This window comes from Lepus europaeus, chromosome 4 (assembly GCF_033115175.1).
Source record: "Lepus europaeus isolate LE1 chromosome 4, mLepTim1.pri, whole genome shotgun sequence".
NCBI lineage: Eukaryota > Metazoa > Chordata > Mammalia > Lagomorpha > Leporidae > Lepus > Lepus europaeus.
Genome location: NC_084830.1, coordinates 58,004,501 through 58,011,219, shown reverse-complemented (window position 1 = coordinate 58,011,219; position 6,719 = coordinate 58,004,501). Strand labels below are relative to the sequence as shown.

The 6,719-nt window shown below is 38.2% G+C and overlaps 1 long non-coding RNA gene and 1 pseudogene across 1 annotated transcript in view; one reads left to right on the top strand and one right to left on the bottom strand.

The window, feature by feature from the left end:
- The window catches only part of LOC133757661 (uncharacterized), a 289,895-nt gene that overhangs the window by 251,383 nt on the left and 31,793 nt on the right, over nucleotides 1-6,719 (bottom strand). Inside the window, exon 2 of the long non-coding RNA XR_009865711.1 lies at nucleotides 260-322. This is a non-coding gene — a long non-coding RNA (uncharacterized LOC133757661). The remainder of the gene's footprint in view (nucleotides 1-259; nucleotides 323-6,719) is intronic.
- LOC133758171 (solute carrier family 7 member 12-like) overlaps nucleotides 549-6,719 on the top strand; it is a 31,525-nt pseudogene continuing 25,354 nt past the window's right edge.

Sequence of the window (6,719 nt, the reverse complement as noted above, 5' to 3'; positions counted from 1 at the left end):
AATGCACCTGAGAAAGTAGCAGATGATCACCAAAGCACTTGGCCCCCTGAGAAAACTGGGCTTCAGCCTGCACGCAGCCCTCGAAGTTGCAGCCATCTGGTGAGTGAAGCAGTGGATAGAAGACTGATCCCTTTCTCTCTCTCTCTCTCTCTCTCTCTCTCTCTCTAATAAGTAATCATTTTTAAAATGGATCTAATATGAATGACTACACTTGAACTAACTTACTATAGGAATATTACGTGGAAAGTCATGTGCTTACCTAGTGAATGATGAATGAATCACAGTCCATCTCTTCATTTCAAATGCTGACTCAATGAAGAATCTGGCAAAATGTATGTGTAAAAGAAATTCATAAATATCAGGTATTTGAATGAAAAGTATTCTATATTCTACTTTGAAAGATTTTTAAAAACATCTAGAATACAGGTCTCTAAGTTAAAACTCTTGTATTTTATAATGACTGGGGAGTCTGGCCTGCCACCTCATATTTTTATAGAGAGGTTGGAAAATGGAAGAGATCACCTAACTATTTAGGAAACTGTGGAGAAATGGGAGAAGCTATGTTTCTATCAGACAAAGTAGTATGTGACTCAAAAACTGTAAAATGGGATAAACAGGTATATTTTATAATGATAAGAGTCATTATAGTAAGAGAAGATAAAAATTATAATGTATATATGCCCAACACTAGAGCACTTAAGTATAAAGCATAGTAGTGGACTTCTCACCTCCCCCCTTTCAGCAATTACTAGATCATCGAGACAGGAAATCAGCAAGTAAACATCTGTATTAAAAAGCACTCTAGATCAAATGGACCTAACATATGTACAGAACATTTCATGCAGCCATTGAATAAAATACATTTTTCTAAATAGAACCTGGGACCATCTCCAGAATAGACAATATGTTGGACCACAAAACACAAATCAATAAATTTTTAAAAAATGAAATATTATAGACCTTTTCTGATGTAATACAGTAAAACTAGAAATCAGTAGCAGTGGGAATTGAAATCCTGTAATACGTGGAAATTAAACAGAATTCTTCTGAACAACCAATGGGTCAATGAAAAAGTTTAAAAAAGAAAATCCTCAAAATTATTGAGACAATTGAGAATGGAAACACCATATACCAAAAGTTTGTATGACACACAGCAAAAATAGTGCTAAGAAGAAATTTTATAACAGCAAATGCCTACATCAAAAATTAGAAAATCTCGAACTAACATTACATCTCAAGCAACTAGAAAAACAAGAACAAACTAAACTCAAAATGTGTATTAGGAAATAAATAATAAATATCAGAACAGAAATAAACAATATATATACTAAAACATGCAAAAGATAAATAGAGTTGGTTTGTTGAAGACAAATGAAACCGATAAAACTTCTTTCTTACATAGATTAATAAAAAGAGGAAATCAAAGAAAAACATTAAACTAATACCTCAGAAATGCAAATGACCTAAGAACATATCATAAACAACAACTACACATTAATCAATTGGAAACTTAGGAAAAATATTATTTTTTATTCATATAAAGAGAACAGATTTTATGCTTTCTGTAAGCATAGTTCCAAGAAGACAACCACACTTTCCTCACTCTCCTACTCTCCCTGAATCATCCTCCTTCTCTCCCATCTCTTCATCAGTTTTTGCAAAGCCATAATTTTAGTCCACTCTCTATTCACAGGCTTCATTAACTAATAAAGGTAAATTCTTATACACATACAACTTACGAAAATAAAGCCACGATTGACATAGAAAATGTGAACCGACCAATAATAAGTAATGAGATTGGATCACTAGTAAAAAGTCTTCAACAAAGAGAAGCCCGGGTTCTGATGGTTTGATGGTTTTACTCTGAATTCTACAAAACGTTTAAAGCATAAATAATATAAACACTTTCCAAGTGATTCCAAAAAATCAAAAAGGAGCAATTTTTGCCAAATTTATTCTACTAGTCCAGAATCACTCTGATGCCAAAACTAGACAAAGATATAACAAGAAAGGAAAATGACAGACCAATATCCCTGGTGAACATAGATCAAAAATAATGATCAACAACCAGTAGCAAACTGAGTCCAATGTTACATTAAAAAGATTATTCACCAAGATCAAATGATATTCATCTGAGATGCAAGGATGGCTCATAATATGCAAATCAATAAGTGTGGGGGGTAAAGGGCAAAACAACATAATCATTTTTAAAAGATACAGAAAAAGCATTTAATAAAATCAGCATCCCTTCATGATAAAAACCCTAAATTAATTAGGAAGAGAATGAAAGTATATCAATACAATAAAGGTCATTCAAGTACATGAAAACCCAGGGCTAACATTATACTAAATGGGAAAAAGTTGGAAGTTTTCCACTAAGATCCGCAGCAAGACAAGGATGCTCATTTTTACCACTTCTGTTCAACACGGTACTTGGCATCTTAGCCAGAACAGTTAGGAAAGAGTAATAAGTGCAAAGCATCCAAACTGAATATGAAAATGGCAACCAGTCCTTATTTACAAATTACATGATTTTATATATGTATGTTATATGTAGAAATCCTAAGCACTCTAAGAGAAAACTCTACAAAACTTTACAAAACTGATTTATTAACTCTAAGAGAAAACTCTTAGAGTTAATAAATCAGTTTTGTAAAGTTGCAAGATACAAAATCAGCTAAGATCAACAGCATTTGTATATGCCAATAGTGAACTATCTGACCTTGTCTAAATATGATCAGAGTCGGTAAACTTGGAAGGCTTCCATAGCCTTGGCAACTCATGACGACAGCCTAGGGTGGTTACTGGCGCCATAAACTAGAGTGTCAATTTGTTGGGTCAACAACAGGAGCCACTGTGCACTTGCTCCTCATGTGGGATCTCTGTCCTTAATGTGCTGTACATTTTGATTTAATGCTATAACTAGTACTCAAACAGTATGTTTCACTTTGTGTGTCTATGTGGGTGCAAACTGTTGAAACCTTTATACTAAATTGATCTTCTGTATATAAAGAAAATTGAAAATGAATCTTGATGCAAATGGAAGGGCAGAGGGAGCGGGAGAGGGGAGGGTTGCGGATGGGAGGGAAGTTATGGGAGGGGGAAGCCATTGTAATCCATAAGCTGTACACTGGAAATTTATATTCATTAAATAAAAGTTAAAAAAAAAAGAAACTAATTAAGAAATTAATTAAATTAAGAAATTAAAATAGTGAATTATCTGAAAAAAAATTAAGAAATAATGGCAGGTGCCTCGGCTCAATAGACTAATCCTCCGCCTGCAACGCCAGCACCCTGGGTTCTAGTACAGGTCGGAGCACCAGATTCTGTCCCGGTTGCCCCTCTTCCAGGCCAGCTCTCTGCTGTGGCCCAGGAGTGCAGTGGAGGATGGCTCCAAGTCCTTGGGCCCTGCACCCACATGGGAAACCAGGAGAAGCACCTGACTCCTGGCTTCGAATCAGCGCAGTGCGCCGGTCGCAGTACGCTGGCCGCAGCGGCCACTGGGGGATGAACCAACAGAAAAGAAAGACCTTTTCTCTCTGTCTCTCCCTCTCACTGTCCACTCTGCCTGCCAAAATATTTAAAAAAAAAAAGAAAGAAAGAAAGAAATCTGCAGTAGCTACAAAAAAATCTAGGAATATATTAAACAAGGAGGCAGAAACTATGAACATTTATGAAAGGAATTCAGGAGGACACAAGTAAATTAAAACACACCCTGTATACCTAGGTTAGAGAATTAATATTGTTAAAATATCTATATTAAACAAAGTTATCTAATGAGAGCCCTATCAAAATACCAATGTCATATTTCACTGAAATAGAAAAAAATCATAAAATTTTATGGAACTTCTAATGACCCTGAATAGCCAAAACAAAATTGATTAATACCTACCAGTGCTGTTATTAAGCCTTAACAGATCAAGTACTCAAGTAGGTATTTCACAGATGATAACTTATGCAATTCTACGGTGATGACTCTATGATAAAATGAAATGATTATAGATAAGGATATAAGAACCAATAAAAGTGACTTGCTAAAAATCATATGTTTAGTAAGTGAAATATGTAGGATTCACACATTGACCCACTTGGGCCTAAATTTTACATTTGTTACATTAAACTATTCCCTTCCCTTGGAGAGTATTTTAAAAAGTATTAGCTCAGAGTTCCATAATATCATATGTATTATAACATTATCTGCATACATATACTACATAACATATGTCTACAAAGGGAAGTCCTCCATCCCAAACTCCTCTTATCTTCCTTATTTAATTTGCTGAGACGCACTCCGGCCTCAGAATCAACCCTTGGGGCATTCAGATTTGGCTAAAAGGCCCATGAGAGTCTCACAGGCATGGAAAGCCATGACACGGTGGCAAAAACAACCTAAATGAAAGATCCTAGTGAACAAGACCCCAGTGGAAGGAATGGGCCATCAAGGAGGGAGGCACCTTTCTCTGAAGGGAGGAAGGAATCTCCACTGTGATACGGCCTTGACTAAACAAGTTTAGAGTTGGTAAACTCAAGGGGCTTCCATAGCCTAGACAGCTCATGGCAAGAGCCTCGGGTGATTACTGACATCATAAATAAGAGTGCCAATTGTCAAATCAACAACAGGAGTCACTGGGTACATGCGTCCCATGTAGGATCTCTGTCCTTAATGTGTTTTACTATGAGAGTTAAAGACAACACTACTAGTCGAACAATACCCTATACCTTGTGCGGTTGTGTGAGTGCAGCCTGTTGAAATCTTTGCTTAGTATATACTAAGTTGATCTTCTGTATATGAAGGTAATTGAAAATGAAACTCGATGAAGGGCGGGATGGGAGAGAGTGGGAGAGGGGAAAGCCACAGGAGGGAGGGAGGTTGGGGGGGAAGCCACAATAATACAAAAGTTGCACTTTGTAAATTCACATTTATTAAATAAAAAACAAAAAAAAATAAAAAAGACTAATTTGCTGTGACTGATTCAGCAGCTTATGTGATTGATTTTTAAAGGCAGATGTGGCCGGCGCCGCGGCTTACTAGGCTAATCCTCCGCCTTGCGGCGCCGGCACACCGGGTTCTAGTCCCGGTCGGGGCGTTGGATCCTGTCCCGTTTGCCCCTCTTCCAGGCCAGCTCTCTGCTGTGGCCAGGGAGTACAGTGGAGGATGGCCCAAGTGCTTGGGCCCTGCACCTGCATGGGAGACCAGGAGAAGCACCTGGCTCCTGCCATCGGATCAGCGCAGTGTGCCGGCCGTAGCGCGCCAGCCGAGGTGGCCATTGGAGGGTGAACCAACGGCAAAGGAAGACCTTTCTCTCTGTCTCTCTCTATATATCCACTCAGGCTGTCAAAAAAAAAAAAAAAAACAGATGTGGGGCCGACGTTGTGGCGCAGTGGGTTAAAGCCCTGGCCTGAAGCGCTGGCATCCCATACGGGCGCCGGTTCTAGTACCAGCTGCTCCTCTTCTGATCCAGCTCTCTGCTATGGCCTGGGAAAGCAGTGGAAAATGGCCTACGTCCCTGGTCCCCTGCACCCACGTGGGGGACTTGGAAGAAGCTCCTGGCTCCTGGCTTTGAATCGGCGCAGCTCTGGCCATTGCAGCCATCTGGAGAGCGAACCAGCAGATGGAAGACTTCTCTCTCTGTCTCTAACCCTCTCTGTAATTCTGTCTTTCAAATAAATAAAATAAATCTTTTTTAAAAAAAAAAGCAAATGTATGTGCTGAGATAATTGATATTACATGTAATTCACTGAAAGTGTGCACTTCAACAGCTTAGCATGTTGCTAATTTTTAACCTGTGGTACAAGACAAAGAACACATAATTAGCCATTTTGACCATATTTCAGCACATAACCCAGTGGCATTCTTTACACTCATTATGTTGTGCAACCAGGAATATAAGAATCTTTAAATAATTAACATGTGGAACATTTTAAGTCTGGTCAGAAATAGGTCACAAAATCTAAGAATAATTCACAAGTTAATCTTTTTTGAAACAAAGTTAAATTTGCAAATAAAATTCTTATATAAGGATGATGGTTACATCAATAGAGAATGCTGCAAGATCATGGAGTTGGAAATGTATAAAAAGTAGCAAACAACACAAAAATTTTAAATTATTTTTCAAGCTTCAGAAAAGTAGAAAAAGACAAAAGCATATGACCCTTTATTAAAATTTTTATTAATATAAAGATAACATTTCAGGGCCAGTGCTGTGGTGTAGAACTTGTGGTGCTGGCATCCCACATGGGCGCTGGTTTGAGTCCCGGCCGACCCACTTATGATCCAGCTCCCTTTTAATGAGCCTGGGAAAGCAGTGGAAGATAGCCCAAGTACTTGGGCCCCTGCCTTCTAGAAGAAGCTCCTGGCTCCTGGTTTTGGCCTGGCCAGCCCTGGTCGTTGTGGCCATTTGGGGAGTAAATCAGCAGATAGAAGATTCTCGCTCTCTCTCGCTCTCTCTCTCTCTCTCTCTTTCTCTACCTCTCTATCTCTCTCTTCCCTTTTTCTCTGTATCCACCTTCAAATAAATAAATCTTTTTTAAAAAGGTAATATTTCATGTGTTTCATGATTACCATTCTAATATAACCATACTTCCCTCTCTTCCTCCCTCAATCACCCTCCTTCCTCCCTTTCTATTTTAATTTTTGCAAACACATTGCTTCAATTTACTTAATAATCACAGGCTTCATGCACAACTAACCATAATAGTCAACATAGAAAAAATAGAAA